This window comes from Elaeis guineensis, chromosome 3 (assembly GCF_000442705.2).
Source record: "Elaeis guineensis isolate ETL-2024a chromosome 3, EG11, whole genome shotgun sequence".
NCBI lineage: Eukaryota > Viridiplantae > Streptophyta > Magnoliopsida > Arecales > Arecaceae > Elaeis > Elaeis guineensis.
In genome coordinates this window covers 127,442,442-127,459,901 of record NC_025995.2, presented here as the reverse complement: position 1 = coordinate 127,459,901, position 17,460 = coordinate 127,442,442, and the positions used below count along the sequence as shown (strand labels likewise).

Genomic DNA, 17,460 nt, shown 5'->3' with positions numbered 1-17,460 from the left:
GCTCCCCCGACTGACGGTCCCCCGGACGGGACATCAACAGGCACTGTCGGCACCGACAGTGCGATCACCGGCTCCGCCTCCGACCCGGCTGGTTCGCTCGGCGGAACCACGTGGGGCCTCTTGGGAGGCTGCGACGGTCCGGCACCGGCCGCCGGCCTCTTCCTCACGGCGTGCTGACGTATGTCGGCTGCCGACAGTCGCGTCCTCGGCGGCATATCTGAAAAAGACGACGAAAGGTTAGAGCTAAAGAAGAAGACAGAAAAGAAAATGAAGACGTCGGGAGAATGCAAACCGACCTAAACGGGGGACCGGGCTAAGGCCGGCGTCGTACAAGGCCTGCTCGGTGACGAGCTCGCTCTGCTTCGGCACCGAGATATCCTTTAGCCGATGGAAGTCCTCCCGATCATCGACCTCCACCCGACTGTTCTCATTTGGATCGGTTCGGGGGTTCCCCCAACGGACTGGAAACCCCCAAGGGGCAGTGGACGACGTGAAGAAGAACTGGTTCTTCCATCCGTGAATGGATGTTGGAAGACCAGTAATGAAAGAGAGCCCTTTCCGAGGGATGAAATACCACCACCCTCGGGCTTTAGGGTGAGGGCGGAGGACAAAGAAGACTCGGAAAAGAGAGATCCGAGGTTCGGTCGGCAAAAGCCGACACAGGAGGGCGAAGTTGACTATCAGCCGAACCGAGTTCGGCGCAAGTTGTGCCGGGCATAACCCGTAATAGTCCAGAACGTTCCGAACGAACTCCGGAATCGAGAATCGAAGGCCGGCCTGGAGATCCTCCAGATAGAAGGCCATCTGACCCTCGGGCGGGCTATTAACCCGACCATCGACGCCAGGGGCGAACAGCCGAATCTGCTCCGGGACGCAGTACTGCTCCCGGAGCCGATCGACGTTCGGCCCCGAAAGTGAAGAAGCCTCCACCTCCGGGGACGACCGAGTGTCTTCGGTCGGCTCTCCCGACCGACTACCTCGTGGGGACGTCCTAGCCATGAGCTCAAAGAAATGGCAAGGAAGAAAGGAAAAAGAAAGAGGAAGGCTACTCTAGCCCTTGGAAGGAAAGAGTCGCAAAGGGGAGACAGAGCGGAGAAGTACCTGGAGCGGAGGCTCAAGCGGGCAGAGTCTCGACTGTAAAAATGAGAGGGGTAAAAAACCATGTGGGGGTAACTTTGTATATATAGTGCTCCCCAACGGTCGAGATGAAGGCACGCACAGCAAAGACTCCCCAGATTTCGCCGCGTGGCGTCATCAGGGCCGTCAAACGGTCCGACGGTTCGACGCACCCCCCTTCAGATTGCGCCACGTCGCCTCCATCCGCTCCACCGAACGCGAACCGATGGCCACACGCCACGTGTCGCGGCGGGACGCGACGTTTTGTCTTCCCGATGGGACATGACGGTTCCACTTCCCGATGGGACATGACACCTGGCACCGGTTTTATCGCTGACACCAGCGGGGCATCCGGCACGGCGGACGTCCGGCGCCGACCGACACCTGATGCTGATGGGACGAGACGCCTGGCGCCGACTGGATGTCGGGCGCCAGTAAACCTCTCGACATGTACAGGGCGCCGGACACCGTATCAACCGGTGGTACGGTCGGATCCTCGCGTACGACAAATCCACTCCTAGTCGCCAGCTCATCACCCGACTTAGGAGTGGAGGGGGGCAACTGTTGGGGGAAACCCACCGACCGACCGACCGACTATCGGAGGGCCCGACCGACCGTCTCCGACGGCCCGACCGACCGTCTCCGACTGAAAGCCGGGAATGACCGACTAACGGACGCTACCGACGGCTTTTCAATGGCCCAATCGCCGACTGGAGGTATGTCGGGCGTATCCTTCCCGACCGACCAGACCCAGAGGCCGACTCACATGAAACTCGCCGACTGACGGAGGAACCCGACGCCACTCTGCTGGCCACCGACCAAGGGTCGGCCGTCTCCTCCCATCGCCGTACAGCCGCCAGACCTTGTCAGCTCTGACACGGACATGCGGCACAGTTCCCCAGGGGCATTGTCCCGCCGAGAGCGAGGTCAACCCTGGTGATTAGACGGCCACACGGCGACATGACATTTCCACGGCGGCTCTGACAGTCTACAGTGAGTTGACAGTTCCTCACTTGTCCGCGCCATTAATGACGGCGCCATACCGTGCTCCACTATATATACCGGGGAAGGCAACAGTGCAAAGGGTCGATCCGCCCTTCTCTCCCACATACGCAGGCTCGCTCCTCTCTCTCTCTCTCTCTCCCTCTCAGAGCTCTCTGTCTGCATTTCACTGTTGCCCAGTCACCTCTCTGACTTGACCGTCGGAGGGTCCCCACCGGAGCCGCCTCCGGTCAGTGCGGACTTCCTTTTGCAGGTGCACGCTTCCCGGCGATCGGGCGACGAGGCGATTGGTTGCAACACATGGTTAGCAGGGATTCCCTCTCTTCCGCCTAGGGGTTCTATGGCAGCCGGTTATCTCCATTACTCCGTAGAATGCAATATATCCTGATCTCGATCAAATGCAACTGATTATTCTTTTTCGGTTTGAGGCGATCGGTAATTCTTTTTATGATGGAAGTGGGTCGGCCATGGAAAGCATTCTGCTTTCTTCTTCAGTGAGGCATTAATGAATCTCACATTGATTGAAGTATTTTATCTTCTCCGATCAGTCAAAAAAAGAGAAGTAATTTGATCGGAGATTTTTTCTTTGGTGCTTAACACTCGTCAAAAAGAAAAAAAAAAGTAAAAAAAAAAAAATTTGAATTCAATTCATAAGGCCTGCTTCGCAGCTTTTTAGTTCGAAAAAATTATCTTTGGTAACTTTTTGTTAGTTAGGTTCAATTCATAAATTAAGAGGTTTTTTTAATCAGAAGTTTCGAGCTCGAAGAGCACGGTGTTCTCAATCAGATGTTCAAAAAAGAATGCTTTGTTGATGGGATAGCATGAAGCTGCAGTCTTGGCATGTGCGGTTCCATGCGCTTGCAGAGCAGCAAACTATTTGCAATATAAACATACATACATACATGTATATACATACATATTATTGTGGAAAGACGGCATCTTTAGTCTCACATTAGTTATGAGTCAAGAGGGACTCTACCTTATATGAGATCGAAGCCTTCTCTCCCTCCAGTGAGATACTTTTTAAAGAGCAAAACTGTAACGCACATGAACCAAAGTAGACTATACTTTATGCGAGCGAGCGCAAAGAACCGACCCATCTTATCCATCCGAGCTACGAGCCCTTAACCGTAATATTGATGTCCATAATGGGGCCTGCCTTCTGTCCATGCACGCAGAGCCCATATTAATTGTGAGTCGAGGGAGATTCTGGTTTATATATATTGAGATTTTCTCTTTTTCCAACGAGACATCTTTTAAAAGATAAAATCGTGAGGTCAATGGATCAAAGTGGATAATACTTCATGCTGGTGAGCGTAGAGAACCAATCCATCCCATCCATCTGAGTCACGAGCTCTTGACTGCAACACACACATACATATATATATATATATATATATTTATTTATTGATGTAAGTTTTTTTTGGATGTATTAAACTTAGCTTGATCTCGGATGTATAGTGCATTAATTCTGTTGCTTCTAAAGTAACTCATGAAAGATGGTTCCCAATCTAGTCTTTCATGTTTCAGTATTGTGTTGTATCGAGGAGTCCAAGGCTTTTTTATAGGTTATTTTTTTAACAACGAGCGAGGAGGCCTGGGCTTGTTCAACTTGCACAGCAGGTATCGTTCTACGCTATGTTATGTAAGTTTTCAAGCTTGGGCGGGCTCAAAGGCGATTCTCAAATGATTTTTGTAGATTATAGGGCCGATTGCTACAGGTTGCGCCTTAGTCACCCTCTTTATGAAGATGAGGCAGGCGATTTGGGCCTTCAAAGCCACCCAAATCTTCTGAGAAGGCATTCAGATGACTGACTGAGTAATTCTTTGTACAATGCATTCGATGTAGAAAAAATATACCATCCCACTTGATTGAACCACGTTTATTTTTCAATGTGCATTTAATGCCTACAGGTTTGTTTTTTCGTTTGAAATTTTAAATGATGAAAATACCTCTCTTCTTCTGAAAAATTATGACATCCTATGGTCATATTATAGCATCCTACAGTCAAATTATGATTTTTTACACATGGGATGTCATAAGAAAGGAAGGAGCATTTTTATCATTTAAAAATTTCATAAATTTTGAATGATGAAAATGCCCATCTCTCTCTATGATTTCTGAAAGAAAAATTGTGATATCATATGTGTAAGAAATCATAATTTGATTACAGAATGTCATAATATGTCATATGATGTCATAATTTTTTTAGAAGAGAAGGAGCATTTTTGTCATTTAAAATTTCAAACGAAAAAATAAAAATATAAGTATTAAATATACTATTAAATGTACGTTGGAAAATGATAGCTACGTGTTTCAATATAATTGGACGGTGCACTCTACATTTCATTGGAGATCGCATGCTGTGCATAAAAATTTTTTGATAACTGACTTTATGGTTCGACGGCTAATCATATTGGAGATGTGCACTGGAATCAAGGTGACGCTTTGCCATCTAAGCTTGATAGATTAGTTTTGGCAGATGCGTGTGGGTCTGGCTTTGTAAGAAGTTAACTTTGGGCTTTCCCTCTTTGATGCATCTAAAAGAAATGCGGACGGTGACGAAATGGGAGGTATAGATATCCATACGAGTGTTTTGGCTGCAGCACCGTGAACTCTGTGGAGCTATAGTTTGGGCGTCTTCCCGGTGGTCATCGACCACACTTTTTTCAGCTAGTTCAAAAGATGCCCTTTGTCGATCTTATGGCGTCCTTTGATAGTGCAACTTTTGGTAACAAATTCTATTGTTGCACGCTTGTCGAGTTGGTTTCTATGCGACCCAGTTTTGACCGGGTGAAACTTGAGACTTGATTTCTCTGATTTGTTTGAGAAAAACTGTTGCTAATTATTTGGGGTCCAAAGGTTGATGGCTGATGGTTTCTGATGTACATATCAATCCACCTTGAATATGAGAAGCCACATTTCAGGTGATCAGCACACCTGGCAGTAAATTAAAATTTCATTACAATGAGGAAACGGTCAGATCGGACTCTAGCAGTTGCAACAGCGCTCAGCCTGAACCATTTATACCAAAACGAAGACCAGGTTTTGTTATACAAATTATAAATAACCACAATATATTTTCGACACATTTGAGGGTTCCCCTTTAACGAACAAATTCCTCTTCATCAGAATCGTTGTTTCCATGCTCCCAGGCGTACTTAATCAAGTGCGCTATGTTCTCCATGGATGACCCTCCTCCTTTTATTGCCCTCACAGCCTTTTCGGCCAGCTCCTTGGCCGTCTTTCTTCTGTCTTCCCCCTCCTCCCCTTTGTCCATCAACCTAGAGATTGCCTCCTCTATGTCATCCGCCTTCGCTGCCGGTGGACTATCTTCCTTGAGGTAGGAGAAGGGCAGTTTAACCCCAGTGACCACGCCCATGCCCAACACATCCACAACCAACTTCTCGTTGACGAATTGGTCCCCAAAATAAGGCCATGTTATCATTGGCACGCCCGCGGACATGGCCTCCAGCGTCGAGTTCCATCCGCAGTGTGTCATGAATCCTCCGATGGCAGGGTGAGACAGGATGACCATCTGCGGCGCCCATCCCTTAATTACGAGACCTCTGGTGCTCACCCTCTCCTCGAATCCCTCCGACAACCATTTGTCGACCGCCGGCGTCCTCTCCACATCCTTGATCACCCAGATGAAGGGCTGGTTGGATGCCTCCAAACCTCACCCTATTTCAATGAGCTGCATCGGTTGCGCCTGCACAAGGCTACCAAAGCTAACATAGAGCACGGACTTGGGCTTCCTCGAGTCGAGCCAACTTTCAACTCCGTGGTGGTCGATAGCAGACTTGTTCCCTCTGGCAGCCTTGTTGTCGAGATCCTTGTTGTAGAGAGACAATGGGCCGATGGTCCAGACCACCTTTCCTGTCACCTTCCTGTAAAGCTCGATATATGGATGCTCCAGATCATCGAAAGTGTTCATCACCACCCCATCTGCCGTCGACTCCGCTTCTAGAACCTCCGATTGAAGCTTTTCCCACCCTGGTGCGTTGAAGGGGCCTGGTGCCTGGGCTTTTGTGAACTCGACATGTTGTGGCAGCCCAGGTACGAGGATGGGCTCGAAATCATCGGTTACGCGATCGTAGATCCCGTGTTGCCGCATGAGATGGGTGCATAGAATGAAGAAGCAAGAAGGCCCGTGAAAGCTGAGCCGTGGCATCCGTAGCTCGCGAGCGACATCCGCCGTCCATGGGTAGCACAAGTCGGCGACCATGCACGTTGGACGGGACTGTTGTGCTTGCAGGTACCGAGCCAAGGGTTCCCGGATCAGGCGCGTGGCTTCGAAAAATGTCTTGGAGTAGTCTTTTGAAGGAAGGAGATCCATACTCTCACAACCCTCCGGAAGACCAGCTTCGGCACAAGGAAACTGGAGCTCGATAAACTGGATCGGAAGACCAGATTCCTGCACTCGGTTGATGATGGCCTTGATTCGTGCAGCGTTCACTGGGGTGGTGATGAAGCTGACACGGGCACCTCGTTCCGCAAGTAAACGAGCCAAGTCGACCATGGGGATCGATCATGTGCCCTTGGGCTGTCAGAGGGACCAAGATGAAGTGAGGCTTGCAACCGCTCATACTATTCATGGTACCTTGGTTGGTCATCGGAGGAACGGACGCAAGTCTCCAACGAAAGCGCAGGGGTCTGTATATATCTTATTTTATATATCCAATCTAATCTACTCTAATATATATATATATATATATATATATATATATATATATATAGAGAGAGAGAGAGAGAGAGAGAGAGAGAGAGAGAGAGAGAGAGAGAGATTTTGTTTTGGTAGGGATCTTCTTTTGCCATCTGGCTATGCTTTTGTCATCTATAAAGATAATTATTTTCAAAAAAACATGTGCTCATCAGATTTTTTTTTTTTTTTGGTAAGAATCGAAACTATTTAAAAGCCCAAGAAGGCAAGTGATTATTTATAAATTTGATTAAATACATTGCAAATGACTGTTTTCCTTCCAATGCATTAATGATCTTTCATTAAAATAATAAATTAATGCACCCATGATTTTTTGTGGGAGAAGTCATTAAAGATCTGAATTTGTTAGAGAAAAATGATGCAATGGATGAGTTTGAAGGAATCCAACCCCTAAAGGCAAAGCCATCTCCTCCATCTATTTGGCCAACCTCCTCGATGGTAACATGATGCATTTTCTAAAAATTCTCAAAAAGATATGTGCTTATTGGAACCATTTAAAAGCCCGAGAAGGTAAATGATTATTCCCAAATTAATTTAATTCTATATATTGCAAATGACTGTTTTCCTTTCAATGCATTAATGATTATTTATTAAAATAATAAAATTTATTACACCAATGGTAATGGGAGAAGTCATCAAAGATTTGGATTTGTTTGAAGGGAAAGACAAAGGGATGGATGGTTGAGTCTGAGAAAAGGGATCCAGCCCCAAAAGCCAAAAGCCATCATCTGCATCTATTTCATCAATCTCCTCGATGGTAACGTAATGCTTCTGCTGGAAACAACAAAAGAAAAAGTTTCCAAAAGGTACGTGCTTATTACAACCATTTAAAGCCAAAGAAGACAAGTGATTACTCACAAATTTAATTCTATAAATTGCAAATGATTGTTTTCCTTCCAATACGTTAATGATATTTCATTAAAAGAATAAAATTTTAATATGCTAATGGTAATAGGAGAAGTTATCAAAGATTTAGATTTGTTAGAGAGAAAGAGGAAAGGATTGAATCAAGAAGTATGAAAGAAGGGATTCACTCCCTAAAGTGTATTGCATTCTTTGTTATTTATGATCACTATAAGAAAAGAGTATTTTTATGACGGTATTATTTATGACATAAATATTTTCATCATCACTAATGATATTTACAATGAAAAATTAAATTGATTATAAATAATAAAATATTTACAATAAAAATATTTTTTTATTGTAAATAGTTTTCTATCAGTGACGAAAAAATTATTCCATTGTAAATATATATTATTTACGATGAATATTTTCATCATAAATAATATATTATTTATTTTAATTTTAAATTTCTAAATATTCATGATGAAAATATTTTCTTCATAAATAATTTAAGTATTTACGATGAAAAATATTTTTTCATTGGTAATAAGTTTATTTCTAATGAAAATATTTTCATCGCTAATATTTGAAAAAAATAAAAAAATAAAAAAATAAAAAAAATTATATATTATTTACGATAAAAATATTATGTTGTAAATAATTGAGTATTTATGATGAAAAAAATTTTCATCATAAATACTTGATTATTTATGATGATAATATTTTCATCGTAAATAGTTAAAAAAATTAAAAATTACTCATTATTTATGATAAAATTTTTTCATCGTAAATAAGTACTTTTTATGATAATTTTTTTTATCATAAATACTTGATTATTTATGATGATAATATTTTCATCGTAAATAGTTAAAGAAACTTAAAAATTTTAAAAAATTAAAAATTACTTATTATTTGTGATAAATTTTTTTTATCATAAATAATTTTTTTTTATAATGAAAAAAATTTTCATCGTAAATACTTGATTATTTACAATAAAAATATTTTCATCGTTAATAGTTAAAAAAATTAAAAATTAAAAAAAAAATCAAAAGTTACTCATTATTTATGATGAAAATTTTTCATCATAAATAAATAATTTTAATAATGAAAATAAAATTTTCATCATAAATAATCAATTATTTATGTTGAAACTATTTTCATCTTTATTATTTAAAAAAATCAATAATTAAAAAAAATCAAAAGTTACTTATTATTTACGATAAAAATTTTTCATTATAAATAATCGAGTATTTACGATAAAAATTTTATTTTTATCATAAATATCTTTATTTAGGATGAAAATATTTTCATCGTTAATATGTAAAAAAATTAAAAATTTTAAAAAATTATAAAATTTAAATTTTTGATTTTGTGTAAGACAACTGCATCTATTTTTTGTAGTAGTTGTATACATCTTTTGTCCTTTTACATGATAAAGAAGCAAATGTGAGTTATGATCGAGATCGAACTTTTTATATGAAAAAATCATATAAAAGTGGATGATATTCGTAGATTAAAATGAATAGATCTTTTTGAATAAAATGAGCTATCCTTTTCAATGAATGAAAGTGGGTGATATTCTGTTTTGATTCTGGTTAATTGCAAAATCTTTGATGCTCCCACAATTCCACAGCAGTCGTACGGCATTCGGGAGAACCGACCGACTGTACGTCAGCGTCTGGCTAAGGAATGTCGGGTAAAAGCCCAGGGACCCTCCGACGGATAGTCGGAGGTATTGTGGGAGTCGGATATCGGGCTCCACAGTTCGACCAGTCGGGAACGGAGAGGGTCTGCCCGACCGACATATATTCGGTCGGGCAGCATCGACAGTCGTCGGTCGGTGCGGTCGGTAGAGTTGGGTGTCGGTTAGGCGGACCCGACGGTGAGTCGGCATGAGAGGAACCGGTAATATACGAGCTTCTGGACCTCTAACTTTCTGTCCCTATCCTATCCTCCAAATCTCAATCTTGATGGATTTCTTTCACGATCTCAGCATCGTCGCGATATTTTTATACTCCGACTTTCGAAATGAGGACTCCAAGAAGAAGATGAGCTCCTTGGAGATCGAATACTTCAAAGCTATTGATCTTCTATGGTATCCATTCTATTGCGAAAGTCGAAGAGTTGTTCTTATAACAATTATTAATGACATAAATTGAACTTTTCATCGTAATTATATTTTTTATATCCGTAATTTTTTTATAATTTTTTTTTTAAAAAAATCATAAATTAACTATTTATATAAATTTTTTTGATTAATAGAAAATTAAATTTTTTAATAAAATTATTTTAAAAAATTTTTTAGATTAAAAAAAATTAATTTTATTTTTCATCACGAATATTTTTTATTGTTATTTTTTTGTTAAATTTTTTGGATGAAAAATTTTTTTGATGGAAAAAGTCTAAAATTAATTTTTTTATGTAATTATTATTGAAAAGATATTTAATTATTAGCGACATAAAATAAATTTTCATCGTAAATAATATTTAAATTTTTTGATGAAATTTTTTAAGAAAATATATTTGTAATATAAATTTATTTTTCATCAGCAATCATGTTTTAAAAATATTATTTTAATTAATTTTTAAGAATAAAAAATTTGTTAATTGAAAAAAAAAATTTTATTAGCGATGAAAAGTTATTTTCATCAAAAAAATTCTTTTAAAAATAATTTTTTAATATTTTTGAGAAATAATTTGTTAGAAAAAATTTTTTTTGGACGATATTTATTAGCGATGAAAATTGGATTTCTATCGCTAATAGACTTACTAATGAAGAATTTTTTTTTTCTATCGTCAGTAATTTATTTTTGGGTAAAATTTTTTTAGAAAAAAATTTTTTTTAGTGAAAATTTTTTTGACAGAAATTATTGACGATGAAAATAATTTTTCATCGCTAATGATAGTATTAGCAATAAAAATTTTTATCGCTAATAGTTCTGCATTAATTAGACATCAACTCGACATCCCTTTACGCGAAACCCTCTTCTTTCCCCCCTCACTCTCCGCTCTCTCCTCTTCGAGCTCTCCCCTCTGCCCTCTCCTCTCTCCGATCGAGATCTCCCTCTCCCCTCTCCCTCTTCGAGCTCTCCCCCCCTCTCTTTCCATCGGCGAGCGCATCTCCACCGTCGCCACTGCTGTTGCTGTCCGTGCTGTTGCCGTGGGTTCTCTGATGCCGCCGTTGCCGTCTGTCGGAGGTAAGGATTCTTCCCACTTTTTTTTTAGTTGATCGGGCCACCAGGGAGAAGAGGGGGTTGCAGGGGTAGGTGGTCGGGGGGCGACACGGGGGCCGGGGGTTCGAGGGGTGGAGAGAGTTGCTGGGGTGGGCGGCCAAGGGCGACACAGGGGCAAGGAGGGGGTCGGGGGGTGGCCGGGGGCGACACGGGGACGGAGAGGGGGTCGGCCGGCGGAGGGGGTTGCAGGGTGGGGGTGGGGGGCTGGGGGTGACACGGGGGTGGGGATGGGGTCGGGGGTCGATCGGGGGCGACACGGGGGCGGGAAGGGGGCTGCGGGCAGCTGGGGGCGACACGTGGCCGGGGAGGGAGTCGGTCGGCAGAGGGGGTTGCAGGGGTGGGCAGCCGAAGGCAACACGGGGGCGATGATGGGGTCGGGTGCGGTCGGAGGCGACACGGGGGTTGGAAGGGGGCCATGGGCGGTCGGGGGCGACACAGGGCTAGGGAGGGGGTCAGCCGGTGGAGAGGGTTGTAGGGGTGGGGGTGGATGGTCGGGGGCGACATGGGGGTGGGGATGGGGTCGGGAGGCGGCCGGGGGCGACATGGGGTTGGGGAGGGGGTTGGCCGGAGAGGGGTGGGTGACGAGGGGGAGGAAAGAAAGAGAGAAACGAGGGAGAAAAAAAATAAAAAAAATAAAAAATTAATCAAATATTTTATTATTTGATTAATAAAAATAAAATCTAGATCACGGTCCGAATTGAATCGAGGTCGGGATCTGGATCGAGATCTCGATTTGGGTTGGGATCTAGATCAGGATCTGATTAGGATCCGAGTTGGGATCCGGATCATGAAGGATTGGAGAGGGCTGCGGCGTCACGGGGGGTGGGTCACGAGGGATGAATGATGGCGGCGGCACCGTAGGAGCGGGGGTCGAGTTCGAGCGACGTGGGGTGGGTGACGGCGCCGGTGCCGTGGGAGTGGGGGCTTTGGGAGGTCGAGTTTGGAGCTCGTTTAGGAAAAAAATATTTTAAAAAAATATTTTTAAGTAAAAAATATTTTAAAAAAATATTTTAAGTAAAAAATATTTTTTTAAAAATAAAAATTATTTATTATTTTTAGGTAAAAAATATTTAAAAAAAATAAAAAAACTATCGGGCCCTTGGGATTGGGTTTTGTGTTATTATTTTGCGTTAATATTATTTTACATGCTCAACTACTTATAATTTATTTTATATTTATTGCATAAATTTTTTTTGTTACTGCTGAAATTTATAAATTTTTTATTATTTCACTAGCATAATGCATATTGCTTTTGTTTATTACAATTTAATTATTTTGTATGCTGTTTTGTATGTTTTTGCTTATTATAATTAAATATATAAAATATTTTTATTTAAAAAAAAACTTTACTGAAATTTTTGATAAAAAAATTTCAATGTAGAGTTATTTTTTTTGATAAATTAAAAATTCATCTTTGAATGTATATTCAGAGATGGTAGTTAAATTACATTGAGCCGTAGATTTTCGTTCAAGAATCAATTTTGATCGAGATCGACTCTTGGATGTTCCATATTCAGATTTTTTGAAAAAGTAATAATCTGATTATTATTAATAGTTGATATTTTATTTCATTATATGGTACTCATCAGTTATCTGTCCACTATTCTTCGGGTATATGGTAGATAAGCTGCGTAGGTACTATATTCACGTCATATACTTGGAGAACCATGGAGAGATGCTGTCAAAATTTTCACAATAATGAAACAAAATATCGACTAATAACAATAATAAGATTATTATTTTTCTGAGAGAGATATGGTCGTACCTATTAGTAATGATTTCTGTGTTATTGTTCAATTTGTTTTCTTTAATGCATGTTGTTTTGTATAAAATGATTTGTGTTTGGATCTGAGTTGGGATTCAATCCGAAATTTGGATCGAGATTCGATTCGGATGAATATCACTGAAATTTTTTTTGTTATTAATGATTTTCATATTTGTTGTTAGATAGATATCAATAAAAGTTGGATGAATGCTAGAGATATTTTTTTGCTTGAATATTGAAAAGATGTTCGAGATTTTATTGAGTTTGCATGGTAAAAAATTGACAATGCTAGTCGGATAAAGTATCCATGCAAGAGATGTGTCAATATGGTATATCGTCACATAACATTTGTTGAGGAGTATCTGCTACGTTATAGTATGGATAAGAAGTATACTTGCTGGATATGGTATGGGAAGGATGATCCGAATGAAGTTGTGTGCGACGATGACGATACTGAAGATAATAGTGATGCTGTTGAACCTGTCGAATATGATAGTATAGGAGAACTATTGGATAATTTACATCAGGATGTTTGTTCAAATATACGTATGAGTACTAGTATATTTGAAGGGAATTCTGATCATGATCAGAATATCCAACTTGAGGTAGAAGGGACTTCTGAACAGTTTGCAAAGCTTGTAAGAGATGCACGAGAGCTACTCTATCCAAATTGTGTAAAGTTTTCTAACTTAGAGTTTTTGATAAAATTACTTCATATTAAAATCATGAACCGATGGAGTCAAAAGTCATTTGACCAAAATTTGACATTGATTAAAGCAGCTCTTTTCGATGGAGAGAAACTTTCGAAATCATATTCTAAAGCAAAAATATACATGCAAAAATTAAAACTTGGCTATATTCCTATATATACCTGCAAAAATAACTGTATATTATTTTATGAGGATAACGAACATTGACTGAATATCCAAAATGCAGTGAGCTTAGGTACAAAATCAATAACAGAAAAAGAAAAAAGATACCTCAAAAGATTTTGAGATATTTTTCATTGATTCCAAGACTTCAAAGGTTGTATATGTCCACAAAGACAGCTGAAGAAATGAGATGGCTTCATGAGCAGCGGGTTCCGAAGGAGAACATACTTAGCCATCCAGTCGACTCCGTAGTATGGAAAGACTTCGATGCAAAGTATCCACACTTTACCAGTGACCCGCGCAATATCTAGCTTGGTCTAGCGACAGATGGATTTAATCCTTTTGGCAATTTGAATACTTTCTACAGTATGTGGCCTGTGATACTAGTTGTATATAATGTGTCACCTTGAAAGTGCATGAAAGAACCATTTATTTTTATGTCACTGTTGATTCTGAATTCAAAAGCATCGGGCCACCTGCATATTATTCGCTGTTTGGTGAGAAAAAGAAGAGTTTTTGTAGATGGTTCAAAATCATAAAATTTTCTGACGTATACATTTCAAACGTATCGTGGTGTGTTGGCAACAACGACGGCAATATCTCTAGCATGAAAAGTCATGACTCTTATATGTTGATGCAATGCTTGCTTCCTATGGTCATGCGTGGCTATTTAGGTGATGATGTTCCAACTTCATTGATTGAGTTGGGAGTGTTCTTCTGAGAACTGTATTGTCGAAAATTGAATATTAACTTATTTGAGAAGGATATCGTGCTCATTCTTTGTAAGTTAGAAAAAAAAATTTCACCATCATTTTTTGATGTTATGGTGCACTTGGCTATTCATCTTTCAAAAGAAACTTTTTTGACCGGATCGGTACATTATTGGTGGATGTATCCTATTGAAAGGTAAAGAAATTGTATGCACTTTGTCATATCAGTTATAAGATATAAATATATTTCTAAAATTTTAATTTATTTTAATTTATAGATTTATGTATACCCTAAAAAAGTATGTGCGTAATAAAGTATGACCTAAAGGGTCTATAGTGGAAGCATACGTAGCTACGGAGTGTGTCATGTTCTGTTTGATGTATCTTAACGATATCGAAATAAGATTCAATCGTACAGATCGTAACGCAGATCGTGAATAAGATGACAATGAACCGATATTATCTATATTTAAATAAACAGTTCGATCCATTGGTGGAAGGAGATATGAATTTATGGATATGAATGAGCTATCTAAGGCATATTTTTTTATTTTAAATAATTATGAAGAAATTAAAGATTTCATTGAGTAAATACTATCTTAGCATATTGTTTAATGTTCTAAGTAATTTTTTTTATGTTGATATAAAATTAAAAATCATGACTTGTTGCAGTAAGCACAAGAGCATATTATGCAGAGAGAATAATACGGATGCTGATGATCGACATAGGAGAGAATTTATAAAATAGTTTGGTGACCTTATAAGTTACACTAGTAATATATTATTTTTAATAATTATAAAAATAATTATTTGAACCAACATAATTTTTTATATTACGGTGTAGATGAAATATAAGTATTTTAATAAAGAAGAGGATGTGATCGATGAGTTGTACGATTTAGCATGTGGTTCCGATTGAAAGGTTAACAACTACGCATCCTATATTATTGGAGGAATAAGATTTCACACAAGGGAGCTTAAGATGCAACGACGGACCTAAAATAGTGGGATTGCTATGATAGGATATGAAGGAGAAGAAGAGATTGAATATTATGGTGTACAAATAGATATCATAGAACTGAAGTATGGGTTCAGTAATTCTGTATTCTTATTTCAGTATGAATGGTGGGATATTAGCAATACAAAGATTGGTATTCATATCGACCACACTTTATTAGTGTAAATTTTGTAGGAACATGATACCAGAATGAGCCGTATATATTAGTAACTCAAGCGAAATAAGTAATATATTTGAAGGATCTAAAGTATCGAGGTAATTGATATGTTATATAAAAAATAACACCTAGAGGTATATATGATATACCAACCCGTTTAGAGATGGATGAAAATTTAGATTTACATGAAGAGGAAGCTTTTTAAGAGGAAAAATAAACATTAGCCTAATTTTTTGTTGATAAAGTACTTGTAATAGCTCTTTTGGATAGGACTGATCTGTCGTCCAATGAAGTTGAAGCTGATTTTATATTTAATCTTGATGAGTCAGAAGACGATGATCAGTTTATAAATAATGATGAGATAGAAGATGATATATTAGTCGATTATTGTGATTCAGAGGAGGACCTATACATTGAAGAAGATACGAGTATTGATGAGTAGATCTATATTCTTTGTTTAATCTTCTCTTGCAATAATGGTATACGATATAATTTTATTTATTAAAATATAATTTATTTATTATTATTATTATTCAATATTATATTTATTTATATCAAAAATTATTGGTATGGTACTAGGAGACAGATGATGACATTCACATTCGCAGTCTATCCCTGAGGCTGAGGCACCTTCACCCATTTCCACTGTCGCACTAGCTCTGTCGTTAGAGAGTCCTGTACTGGTAGTCCAAGTGAGGCGGATTCAAGTGAGGCGAGTTCGAGTAATATTATTATATTTTTTATATAATAAAATTTTATTTTTTATTTGGATAGCTATCATACTAATGATTTATTTATTGTTGTTTCAAGTCAGTCACTACAAGTGCTGAGGCGAGGACGAAGTCCATCGAAGAACCTCACTATAGAGCGTTAGAGATGTGAGCATCTGGGACAACGTTTCTGTATTGAGATACCATCCGATTATATCAGGCCTATTAGGGGATGGTGCAAGCCGTGGCAGACCGAGCTGGACATCGTATGCCACAACTATGCCCCCATGATGCTTTTCGATTGGCGTCACATTGTACGGGCTCAGAGAGAGATTTTCTACATTCAGTTATATGTAAAATAAATTATACTGTGAATATTTAATTAGTATAATATTTTTTTAATATTTATTATTAGCAGAGTGTATTTGATATTATTGATTTTGAGGAGGATCGCGTACGGCGAGCTATGGACACTCATTTATGTTTACATTTCAAAGAGTATCACCGTCACATCCATCAGCATTGGTACCATATGATGCAGGATCATGGGGTGGAGGCAGTGCAGCAGTGGCCCTATGACAGCATCACTATGGATGATTGGGCTCTCATATGCTGGCATTACGAGGATCTGACATATCAGGCTACACATCCAAACTTCTTTTTTTTAGAGTTTAATGATTGAATTATTTATTCTTAAATTTAATTTGCTACCTACTAATTTGACTGTTAACTGTACAGAGATGATGTACCCAGAATACCGCGAATCGGATGAGACAGACCGTATCGTATTATGGAGATTCGAGGTCGTTCGCTCGTCATATGGAATAGATGGTAAGTAATTTTTAATTAATATATTTTAACTCTCTAATTATTTAAATTTTTTTTAATTAATTATTCTCAAATTACAGAGAGATACAAAGAGTGGCGAGCTTTCTGGTAGGATCGATATCTACCAGCAGACCTACCAACGATGGTCTGAAGAGTGGACGATGGAGAGGCAAGAGCTTTTTGTAAATTTTTTCAATTATTTTTTTATTCATAGTTTGATTTTCAGTATAAAATTAAAATAGCTATAATTTTAATTTTCAGAACTGTATGATAAGCATAAGATCTCAGTCTACTCCTGAGGTCTCGATCACATCCACAGATGATGAGATCTGTGATCAGGTGCTTGGTTCGAGATCCTATTATGTTAGGGGTCTAGGACATGAGATCAGTGCTCACTCATCCTCATGCTCGTCCAGGGCTGATATCCATGCTGTCTGGATGCTCGACTGATGGAGGTGCAGAGGTAGGCTACTGAGGAT

At 39.3% G+C, this 17,460-nt stretch overlaps 1 pseudogene; it reads right to left on the bottom strand.

Annotated features, from left to right (window-relative positions):
• Positions 1-5,210: 5,210 nt before the first annotated feature.
• On the bottom strand, positions 5,211-6,735 carry LOC105040223 (UDP-glycosyltransferase 73C6-like; annotated as a pseudogene).
• Between the last annotated feature and the right edge of the window lie 10,725 nt (positions 6,736-17,460).